We start from the raw sequence: 13,332 nt of genomic DNA, 5'->3' as shown, positions 1-13,332 counted from the left end.
GTATAACAATCAGAACGTTTAGGACGAGCTTGGTCTAACAGGCACGTTTTTGCTCGTTTATTCTACAATGGCTAGTGGTATATGAGGAGGGTTGAGATCTCACAAAACATGTTTAACCCCGTCTCTTTTTCGATCCTGTCCAAATTCAGAAGCCTCTGTTAGTCTCGTATGTTTTTTTTTTTTCTTAATTTTAGTTCATTTATATGTTTTGGAGTTTAGTGTGACGTCATTTTCACCGAACTATTATAATGTTTATTTATGGCCCAGCTGAAGCACGCCTCCGGGTGCGGGATTTTCTCGCTGTGTTGAAAACCAATTGGTGGCCTTCGCCTTTTTTCTGCGTTTTGGTCTGAGTGTTGTCTCTTTGACACATTCGCATTTCCAATTTTCTCAATTTTACCCTGAAGAACAAACAGACAGATGAATAGACGAACAACCTGATTTTATTTTACTTTTAAAACTTATAGTCAATCAATGTTCAATAAGAACTGTGTTCGAAACGATCACGGTTACAGACATTAAAGGTAAAATAACAAAAATACCGAGCTCCAAGGAAAATTCAAATCGGAAACTCCTTCATCAAATAGCAAAACCAAAAGCTCAAACACATCAAACGCATGGAAAGCAACTGTCATATTCCTGACTTGCTACTGGCATTTTCCTAAGTAGAAAATGGTGGATAAAACCTGATTTTATTGCTATCTAAACCTGTCACTTGCATGACAGTCGCATAAAATTTCATAATATTTTACACTTTGTATAATTTACAAAGGACACTATATATAACACGTTATTAAAATGATAAAAAACGACAGTACCTAGAATCTATACTTCAAGACCATCATGCAATATTTGTGAAGTTGATACTGAATATTTATAAACAACGTCTTGGTATCTTCCGATAAACTTTTTAGGAAAAAGGAAATGACATTCTTTGACATAATCCTGGTTCACAAAACGATCAAAAGTAAAATCACATATATTATTTCATCGCACGTCGGTAATTCCAACGAGAATCACGGTTGTACAACACATCTAAAGATAATAATTTCTCAATACTATATCTGTTCTATACTGAAATGAGCAGTATATGTAGATATCACGTGCATGTCGTCTTTCATCTGGAAAGTAACTTACCTTATATATAAAACGTCAAAGAAGTAACTGGTACACAATATCATATCATTATTTTATGTTTGTAATTAAACAAAGGTTAACATCAAGAAATAATGGAGAGAAAAAATATCCTTTATATATTAAAAATTTAGTTCTTATATTGCAAAAGATTTCAAAACACGAGTTTAGATAATTTGTATTTCACATATGAATGCACCTGTCATTGATTTCCAACAGTCATGCCATTGATATTGGTCTGACCTTCTCATGCACAAATATTCTGCTGTGTCTTGTCTTGATGAATCTGGTTGTGATGCATACCAGTTGAAATATGATATTACAGAACCATCATCATATCGCCATGTTGGCTCTGACAGGAGATGGGTTCCCTGGAAGAATATCCACTGAGAAATGTCAAACTGGTCTGAAAAAGATTCGCACACATATGATAATAAATTTAACATATTAAGATTAATTACTTTACCGATAAACATATTATAAACACCTGTCTTTGTTGGCAAACAGTATGTAGCTCTTTACATGTCTTTTTGTGTATATAAGTCGACTGGTTGCTGTACAATTAAAATGTACACATATTGATAAAAAAAAAAAACATCCAAAAAAACGAAAGCTGAAAATTTAGCTCAAATAACCCCGCCAAAATCTGTGTTAAACTTGTGTTTTCAAGATAGATAAGCAGTTCCGGCTCCACTTATGCTCATTAAAAATGCAATAAGGGGTAACATTCGATATCTGTGTTTGACAATTGAAACGTATCCGTGGTTAACTATAATACAGATTTAAAAACCGTTCTACAAAATCCCAATCGTGTCTTTAAATTATTTTAGCGTTTCGAGAAGTTTTCAAATTCAAGAATATATAAAACTCGCGGAAAGTATAGACAAACGACAGGAAATAACCACGTAGGCGTTAGAACATCAGTGATAATTTATGTTGTACGAGACAAAAACTTGCCAATTGATTCATTTTAATTAATGAAAAAAATCATTGAACGTCTGGTTAGCAGACCAATCCTCAATTATAAATTAAAAGCAGTTACTCAAATATAGCTTCTCTTATACCGTGTATGTAATTTGACCAAGTTATTATACCTGAATTTATTAAAATCACACAGTGCCCTATCGACTTATGCAGCATCTTTACTCAGACAAAAGACGATTAGTAGAACCCTTACGGAGCACCTGATATCACCCGTATTTTTCTATTCGGTACGTATTGATCAGTCGTCAGTTTTCTATGTATAGTAGTGCCCTGTCTTTAATTTGTGGTAATTTTTTTGTAAAGACAGTTTTTCATCGATCTAGGAGGTGTTTTTTTTTTTTGTCTACTTCAAATTTGAACTTTCCACCTCTTTTTAGACAATGCATAGGAAAATACAAAGCATTATCCTTCTCGGTGAACGGGGAACAGGTTTGTCTATACATAAGATCCTTTATGGTTTTATCAGCACTTTTACATTTGTCCCCAAGCATCACTCAATTAAGAGACATTTGTGAAATTAGCAATTGGTACCGTTAATGTTATGATGTGAAATACATTTGTGTAAATAAAACAACTGATGTCAATATGTGGTGCGCGATCATATTTGTATGATTTCTATTGTTTACAACCCAATGTATTTTCCTTATTAAAAAATGCTATAGTTTTTGTGTCTGCATTATAAACATATAGCATAAAAATGTTAAAAATTCAACAGACGAAATAGGCGATGCAATATGGTGATTGCAAATGAAATATTAATGATTATTTGAATCAATTATAACATATATTAACCTTGACCAAAACTGCATATGCGATATTTAAGAAAACATACAAACCTAGAAATATGACAATGTGTTGTTGTTTTTCGTCGGAATCAATTTTCATGAGTTCTCCACCTTCTGATTTACATATTTGGCTGTAATCATCGTACCTCAAGGTAGTATCATATACATGGACTTTATAGCAACTGTTGAATGCTTTACTAAATACATAACCAGTAACATCCGGGCATCTTTCTACGAAATTAGGAAAATGTCAATCATAAGAGATAAGCATGCATTCCTTTAGAAAATTTGTAATTCGTTCAACATTTAAATTCGTGGTTCCAGAAAAATTAGTATCCAACGAATATTAATGAATCAACAGTATATAAAGTTTTATGTTATGCCTACCGCTTTAACATTTAAAGACATTCACATACATTGTTTGTCGTTTCGCTAAAGATATACCTATTTAAACATAATAGGGTTAAATGTGGATTGATTTTTTTTCATATATATATATATACAATTACACCAATCAATATTTTAGAGTGAAATATATGTGTTATAAATCATATACACATACTAAAATATTAAAACAACAAAAATGCTGCTATTACTGTTAAAATTGTAACAATATATTCAGTAAAATCAGGACAAGAAACTTGGGCCGTAATTAATAAGCATAGTTCCAGAAAAAAATAGTTGTACTTCTTTTCGTCAAATCATTTAATTGAGGTTTTCAAGATCAGACTCTTTATATTAAGGGTACTTTTTTTCAGAATCCGTACTACCCTCGAGTGTAAAAATAGTGTCTATAAGAATATTGAATAACGAGTAATCGTTTTCATTGATCATGTTGATGGGTCAACCCATTATGATTTTGAATAAAATGAAAAAAATACGAAGTGTGCATTGAAAACAAACTTGCTAGTCCACGGCCTATAGAAAAAGGCAAACATACTCACAACATTAAACATGGTAAATAAAACATAAGCAGTGTACATGATTGCCCTAGGCAACTTCCAAAACGTAATTCGACAAAGAACCAGTAATATTCTTTAAATTACTCCTACATTTTGTCTAGCATCCCAATCAAGTCACTTAGTTTCCAAATCATGTGCAGCCATTTTATTTTGTTTAACATCTTAGTAACGTGTTATAGTGTTCGTTTATTTTTCTTTATTAATGTTACTTTTACCGTTTGGTCTGTTTGTGGTAATATCCAATTTACGTGGCTTTGTACTTATGCACCCCGTCATTGTGTTGTTTGTATTATCTTTCAAGTTGCTGGTGTGCTTTGTCCGTGTGACTTTTTGTGTATCATTGATACATATGACGTGGCTCTGTACTTAAACATCCCGCCATTGTGTTATTGTTCTATTATAATGTTTGTATTCTTGTCTCTAATATTCGCTTGTTGTAGTCTTTATCTATATGCCCGTTTGTGTTTCTTTGACATATAATGACGTGGCTCTTTTTTAGAAGGAGGACACAACTTCTAATTTACATTCTTCAGAGGATATACATTGTACCTAAAATAACTATAGACTATATTCTTTTCATATTTGGAACGACTAAATTATTTTATATTTCTACCTGTGTGAAGGTGACATTCAGTAGTCAAACGCGCGATTCAACGTCAGAGTTTTTGTTAATCTAAACCATTCAGTCCCAGTACTTAAAATGTTTCTATCCTTTATGAGAGGATTTAACAAACATAAACAAAATACAAAAATTAGAAAGCGATGAATGAAGTTGTTAAATTTGATATGTTCTTTTGTGCTTCTTTGTTAAATTTTTTGTTTGTTTTTGTTGTGATTAAGATTATAACACAATGTTCACTGCTGTAACCTTAATTTTGACTTTTTAACCGATTATGTCTGTTTGTTTTGTTCACGCATCGTTGTCAATAAAATGAAATTTAATGCAACTGTCATACGAGTGAGTGAATGAAAAAGGCAATATTTGTATTCAAACGGCTTTAATACAAATGTAGTGGTGCAAAAATCGAATGCTTCAATGTTGTCTTTAAGGCACATTATTCCGATCATACCTTTGTTTATTTACCCACTTTGTCACATTAAACTCAATGGACGCCTTATGACAAATCGCAGTAAGTTAACATTTCTTTTAGTTACAAAAAAGGGAAGTTCAATATTTGTTCTTGCACGACTGTTTTTCTTCAGAATCCAATAGAGATTAATACTCATTGATTGAATATCACTTTATAAAAATATGCAATTTAAAACTTAACAAGAAATGAGTTTCTTTGCATAACAACTTCTTCTGGCCGTTCATATTTGAAGAGCCAACTAGATACATTAGATTTTAAAATTATCATGATATGCTACATGAATATTAAAGTGATAACAGTTTTCAGAATCTTATGTTATTGTTTAAACATGTTAAATTTAGATATTCCCATTTATTTTTGCCTCTTACGTCTTTTTATGTTGTTATAATAAGCTCTTTTCAAAGAAAAATTCTAAAATATTTTGGGAGAACAATTAGATGCAGTTGTGTTTATCTGCCACTTCACAGCATATATATCGAAAGTTACAAAAATGTTCAACAACATAATTTTGGAAAATAACACAATAATAGTGTAAATAGAAGTAAGTTTTTCGTACTAAGCTTACCATCAAGCACAAGAAAATAACTCCATCCAACATTGGTATATCCTAGTGAGGTATGTTTGAATGTGTAACCAATGGTAACCCCAATACATTCCTTTGATCCTTTGTGGTAGAAAATAGACATGCATTCATCCAAAATACCGCACTGCAACGTACATTTAATCAAACTTTGATTTCTCAACACTATTGTATTTGCATCTATTAACCAATTTTGTAAATACAACTGCTGTGTGGCAATGTAAGAAACAATATCAGCATATAGTAGGGGAGATATTAAAACCAACAAAACTGATATAATTCCTTTAACTTTCATTCTACTATACAGTCAGGTATGTTTATTTTTGTTCATTGGCTAACAGGTGATGCTTATATAAGTCTACAAAACTTTTGATTTACAGAATTTTAGAATCCCTCGAAAAACAACACACTCAACACATGTTATTAGTTTTTCAATAACAATCTAGAGATGAATGTTAGTTTTCGTGTTAAAATTTATGTCCTTCACTCAATCATATCCATTTGATTTGAGATCGCAAATTTTCCAAAATTTACGAATGTCTTAATAAAACCACAGAACTTAATACTTAATTTAGGTCTACTTGGTGTTTAAGAGTCCGCTTACGTTTTTATCTCTCGCCTCGATATTTAACACTCAATATGTCTAGTGCTCGTTACACAGCTGCACAGACATTTATAACTTAACTCCTAATGAATTATTCATCAAAGCTCCCCATTATTCTTTCAATAATTCAATACTTTATTTTCAATAATGGCATCTTAGACTTGTGTTTTAAAAACAAACTATAATCTTTGTTTTAAAGAATATTCAGTAGTTTCTACTGTTAGAATTGTGTTTTGTTGTCAAGGCTTATAAGCAAATAATTAAAATAATTAAATAACAAACATTTAGTTTTGTTAAACTGTTCCTATGAGGGTGATGATAAAAGATGAAAAGTTTAAAAAAAAACTGTAATAAGGTTTGTTGAACTCAAGACAATAATCCAATAGTCATAAAATAAGAAGACTATAATAGTCATAAAATAAGAAGACTATGTCTATTAAAACACTATTTGACAAAGTGGTTTCTTCGTTTGTGCAGTTTCGTCTGTATGTTGGCTTTTTTATTCTATTATATTACTAGTCTTGTAATAAACGGGTCATGAATTTTACTTTTGAGTGAAAAGGGACAAATATCGGCCCTCAGTAATAATGTACACAAAACATTGCATAGAAAAAATAAAGAAGAACCTGGTCATAAGATAGGGGTATTTCAGTTACTCCGCGATTAAGCAGGTCATGATACTTTTAAGCTGATTCTGATTTAAAATTTACAATTTGGAAATATCTAAAAACAATAGCTTAAACTCTCAAAAAGACTAATCATTTTTAAGATTTTTTTTCAGATGATGTTAAGACCAAATGACCCTTTAAGACTAAAATTCAGTTTCAGTGTACGATTTGAAGCTTTTCCTATCCCTTGAACAGATGAGTTTTAATTAACAATTAAATAAAACAACAAAACAACTGATTCATGTCCAGTGCACATTGTAACAACAAATGCGATATGCACAATGCTAAAACGATATCGTGTCAACATCGTTGACATTGTAAGAACTGTTATATACTGTATTCATCGTTTATATCAATAACATCGCGATGTATACAATGTAGCAACTATATCGTGTTTAAATCGTTTACATCGTGATGTAACAATGTTAACACGATATTGTGTCAACATAGTTAACATTATAAGAACTCGTATATGCTGTTTATATCGTTGACATCGTTAATATCGCGATGTTGACGATGTGAACGGTGTAAACATAAAGTATCGGTATACAATATAAACAGGGTATTGAAACAATATTGTCAATGGCTTCGATGTAAACGATGTAAACTGAAAGGTATTATCTTATTGTCTACAGTGTGAACGATGTAGAAATAAATAAAATAAAGAAAGAAATGATCTTTATTTCAATAGAAACACAATGTTGACTCGCTATTGTCAACATCGCGATGTCTACGATGTAAACACAAAGGTATAGACTTGTTATGCAATATAAACACGATGTTGACTCGTTATTGTCAACATAGCAATGTCTACAATGTAACTAGGTAAACACAAGCTATAGATACGATACAGTGTAAACACAATAATGACACAATACAGAAGACATACATCACATATCTGCATGCAGCATTTGAAGAGTTAACACTTGTATCGATTATTCTATAAAACATTCTCGACAATCTTTTCATCACTTACTAAAATCATCGTCGAATAAAGTAGAAAATGCAAACTAAAATGAAAAAGGGAAATTGTGCTTCATTAAGAAAAGGTTGTTAATACATGTAATATATCATTAGCTTGTGGTTTATGCTTCATTTCAAAATTACCTTATTTTTCAATGTTGTTACAAATGTTTTACATTTCATTCCGTATTACTTTTATAGTAGTTTACTTTGCATGTCCTTTGTTTGATTTAACGTTAACTTATTGTTATCGTAAATATACGTGAACAATTTGCAACTATATCATTGTCGTTTGGGTTAAAAAAAAAAAAAAAAAAAAACAATCACCAATCACTTTTTATGCTTGCTGTTGATTTTTATTTATAAAAATCGATAAAATACCATTTATGTAAGATTGCATGTCTACCTCCCGACTTTTAACATCATCATTATCAACTCGATCATTATCATTTCATCAACATTAATGAAAAAAGTGTTTACTCATAATACGTTCTGCTTGTCTTAAAATGGCATAATATTTAACGCTTAAAATGTATTTTTTGTTTTATTAAGAAATGATCAGATTTTTTTAAAAAATTGCCGTTTCAGTTCAATATCGGTTAACTAGTGATATGTTTAGGTCATTATTGCAACATCAGGGTGACTCTTTTGACCATTAACAACCATTGAGTGTTAATTTCAATATCTATGTATGCATACTTTTGATTTTGTATAACAAATGTATTTCAAATTGAAGGTTAAATGCATATATATTACTAGAGTGAAATGTTCCGACTTATTCTGTAATTCGATTGGTAACCTTGGGAAATGTAAGAGCACAACTACCATGTGAACAAAGACGAGGCTCACATTTGTAGAATGTTTATAATCAAGAAAATCCATTATAATCACTTGCTATTAGGGAATAATACCGAATTATATTAAAAAAAAATTATTAACATCATTTAAAATCTCTACAACTGTCAAAGAGATGACACAAAACGCATGTTTCTGATGACATAAGGTGCAGAAAGAGACCAAAACATGAAAACTGTATGTTGACCAATGAACCATGAAAATGAAGTCAAGATCGGATGATAATTGTAAGACAGACCTATACACCTTCAAATCATTCTATACATAACATACATAGGACTTATTGCTTAAAGTTTAAGAAAAAAATAACATTAATCAATGAATCGTTCAAATGAGGTCAAGGTCAAATAAATCCTCTCAGACTGGCATGCACATCGTAAAATATTTCCATACACATAAAGTTGACCTATTGCATAGAGTATTAGAAAAGCAGTCCGAAACACCAAAATTAAACTTTAACCACTAGACCATGAATATTTGGTCAAGGTCAGATGACACCTGACAGTTCGACACATACACCTTACAATAATCCCATACACCAAATATAGTAGACCTATTGGTTATAATATCTAATATATGGAATTGATCACGAAAAGTTGCAAGTTACGCACGTACCAAGTATAGTTATTATATTACTCATTATTAAAAGAATTAAGAAGTTGTCAATGAACCATACAATTGAGGTCAAGGACAATGAACACAATCCGTCAGACGGAAACTTCATAACATAAGGCATATATATACAAAGTAGGCATTCTACCTTCTGAAATATAAAGCTTTTAAGTAGTACGTTTAACGCCGTCGTTTTCCCCAAAGTCGCCACTGCCTTATCAATATTTCTTTGTCTTATTTTTCCTCGACAGAAGTCGCAGGCTTGACAAAAACTATAATAACGTCAGTGTAATAAATACTAGTGTTTATTCAAATTAAAGAAAAAAAATTGCTCTCTGGTTATTATTTGCAACCAGTAACTGATTGGTACTTCTATTATAAAACAAAGACAGGTGTTCAAAAAGACCTTCACTGGATGTAAGTATTTCTTTGTAGTATTGTCCATTAGAAGATATGACTATTACATTGGTAGATAACCTCCCTACCACGTATACTTTACCATCGTTGTCTACAGAGATCCCAAACGGTCTTTTTAGAACACTTTCCTTCTCAAATGTCCATTGCACGGTGCCATGTAAATCAAAACATATAACGGAGTTGGTTTTGTTATTTGTGTGGTATATTTTGTCATCAAATGTAGCAATGTAACACATTGTAGGAAATTCCTGTTGGACTATAACGCTGTTTGAGTTGTCGTTAGGATTAAACCTCTGTATTCCGTCTTTATCTACCGAGCAGATGAATTGGTGGTCCATTACTGCTAAACCGTGATAATGTGAATCATCATATATTTCTTTCTTAATTTGTTTGTTCTGTAGTTCTATAATGGTAATGCACCTTCCCATAGTACCTGATGTTACAGCTAGTGTGTTGTCTTCATTGATGTATGCTATATCGAATGCCCTATATTTTGTTACCACTTCAAAATCTATTGATCCGTCAATGTTAAATACTCTGACAAGATTGTTTAAGGTCTCCGTAAATGCAAATCTACCATCGGGTAACATGCAACAACCCCATTTGTAGAATCCCGTATTATCTAAAGTGATATCTAATTTAGATTGGTATGTTCAACTGACCTTGATTACCTGTGCTGAAGCACCATTTGTGCTTGTTTGTAATCCATCTTTGTGAAGACAATATCACATGGTTTTGTCTCAATTAAAAACTCCTCTAAACTTTGAGTCTCGGTGATGAAACTTGATGGCGGTATTATTGATACGACAGATTCATGAGATTTGTTTCTTTAAAATCTGCAGTTTCGGACATGGATTACATATGTTCATGGATTGTACTTTGTTTGAAACTTCTTTTTTCTAACTCCTTCGTAGGTATAAATGTCTTAAGATCTGTCTTTTGATTTTCGCAATGTTCTTCAGGCATTCAACTATTTCATTGACTTTTTCCAGCAATAAAATTAGAAAATAATACAAATATATTGATGTTTTGTTTTTTTACTTTATTTTATGATTTTTTATTTTGATTACCGAATATTTTGATTTGATTATTTTTAGTATCATTATTACTTATATATACACATAATTTACATATCGGAAATATGGTCTCTGCTGTATTGATAAAAAATCCGGGAAAAAACGAATCTGAACATTAGAATTCACTGAAAATGGTGTAACTAGCGGGTTCTGTACAGGAAAAAACTTGAGTCCAACATATTTTTTAGATTGCAGTCTAATAATGTTTTACGAAATACAATTGAGAATGGTCATGTGGAATGTGCCAAAGAGACAACAACCCGACCAAAAAGACAACAACCCGATTAAAGAGACAACAACCTGACCAAAGAGCTGAAAGATTTTTTCACAAAGATAAGAAATGACACTAGTAAATCCTTTGAAGTAAGGGATGTACCTCCTTCATGGTTAGCTCTTAGTGCATGACTGGAATAACACATTTGTTTAGTTTGATTGTTTATGTTAGTCTCAAGCATGACTGAACAGATACAGCCCAGCCCTCCCACGCGTTTTCAAAGGTTTAAATAATTAAGACCAAACTCTACGTGTTTCTTTTTAATGTGCATTATGTTATTTATCGACACTCAAAGGTTTTTTTGAAGACTAAAAAAAATATTCATTAGCCACGATTCATTTAGTTTTGTTATCTTGATGAAAATTCCTGTAAAGGTTCAGAGTAAGTTCATTCGAGATAACGATATATTTTCTAATGTAGATTACAAAATAACACCATTTAAAAGCATTAATTAGCACGAAAAAGTCAACAGATTTCAATTTTGTGACCACTAATCAAGATGACATTTAACTAGTTTTAATTCAGCCAGGATTGTCGCCCCTCCATTGCAAACCTGAATTTCTTATTTCAACAGAAGAAAATCTATAAATATGTTTATTATAATATAACTACCTCTATTGGTTAATATACTTATTTCTTATGCAGCAGAAATCCGGCAATCTTATTGGTTAATTACCCCGGTGTAAATAACATCCCACCCTTGTTAACCCCAGGATAAATACAATTTTGCGAAACAATTTAAACAAATATAATTTTTCCTAAATGTAAACAACAACAAAAAAATGTTTTAAAAAAAATTTGAGGTCAAAAATTGAAAGAAAAAATATTTATAATTTTCCCCCCGAATATTCAAAACAACAATAAAATTTCTGAATTTCCCATAATATAAAGAAAACAAATATTTGACAATGGGCAGCAACATCGACGTTGAAAAAATGTTCATCAGTAATAAATTTATTATCTTGCTGTAATTGGGGGTGTACGAAATTTTACACCCTTGTTTAAAATTCATACACCCATTCGGCTGCACCTCAGGGTGTATGAATTTTCAAGAACGGTGTGAAACTCTGTGCACCCCTGATTACACCAAGATAACAAATTATATACAATTACATAGCATACGTACTAAATATATATAAGGAGTATATAATGTGTCAAGTGTTACTTTGTTTTTAAACCAAATACGCCTTTCTATCAATTCATAACATAGATTGATATATGTTCTTTTAATATGTCCATTACAAAAGCACATCCTCTAACTAGATGTCGTCAATTTAATCAATTTTCCACTAAACAGCATAGGTACATTTATAAGTAACAAGTTGATTTTGAGTCACGATTGTCGCCCTTTCATTTCAGCTTTAAAACACTCATAACAATAATCGAAATATAATATCTTATGTGGTGATCAAAATAAATATTATTTCATACCATGCATACTAATTCACACTGTTAAATTTGTAATATAAGAAGTAAACATTTTCATTTCTTCCTACCATGTAACAGGAAGATAAACAAGAGGTAAATATTGATCTGTTATGACGATTCTCATGTGTTTAAAATCATCTAGTGGTAATGGCGGGAGTTTTTAAAATGATTTTATAAGGTTTATTATTATCGTAAGTTTCATTTCAGGTGCGAAGCAGAATATGACGTTTGCAGTGCCGAACGATAATCTAAATGTTGAATTCATGTGTGTTTTTTAACATCCGCGACTTATAGATTAATTGCATGTTTGTTTTTTAGTTTCTGTTGTTTTCCTCTTATAGTTGATGTGTCTCCCTCGGATTAAGTTTGCTACCCGGATTTGTTTTCCCTCGATCGATTTGTGATTTCAAACATCGGTATACTACTGTTGCTTATATCTATGCTGTCTTTATTATTTCAAATATCGAGCAAGCTCACATGATCTGTGGCGAAAGCCTAACGGTTACCTATAGGTGTTGCTGTTCACAGTAATTTATTGAAAATTGTCTCATTGACAGTCAAACCACATTGCTCCTATCTAATTTTGCATCAAAATCTTCATATTATGTGTAAAAAACTCTTTAGTATTTGCATTCCCTTCACGAATCGCAACAGTAAACTGGTCCTATTTAAAGTACTCGTTTATCGGTCTGCAGAGGACAACCACTGAATGTAGTTTGTAGTCGTTCATATTTTGAATATATATGTGCACCTCTAGTAAAAGTAACTGATACTTATTAAGAAGTTTTCGAGAAAGATGGAAAAAAATTGAAAACGACACGTTTAATAATTTCTTGCGGCCGAAGCGCTTTTCTGGATTTACCTTCATCAGGAACGCCAAAAGTCAAACATTTGAAATC

General features: G+C 31.5%; 1 long non-coding RNA gene across 1 annotated transcript; it reads right to left on the bottom strand.

The window, feature by feature from the left end:
- Positions 1-1,236: 1,236 nt before the first annotated feature.
- Positions 1,237-12,515, bottom strand: LOC143081973 (uncharacterized). Its single transcript, XR_012980187.1, has 4 exons — positions 12,437-12,515; positions 5,522-5,620; positions 2,955-3,134; positions 1,237-1,540 (listed from the first exon to the last, which is right to left on the bottom strand). It is a non-coding gene; the product is annotated as an uncharacterized LOC143081973 (long non-coding RNA).
- Between the last annotated feature and the right edge of the window lie 817 nt (positions 12,516-13,332).

Source organism: Mytilus galloprovincialis, chromosome 7 (genome assembly GCF_965363235.1).
Source record: "Mytilus galloprovincialis chromosome 7, xbMytGall1.hap1.1, whole genome shotgun sequence".
Classification (NCBI taxonomy): Eukaryota; Metazoa; Mollusca; class Bivalvia; order Mytilida; family Mytilidae; genus Mytilus; species Mytilus galloprovincialis.
This window is presented reverse-complemented; position numbering and strand designations above follow the sequence as displayed.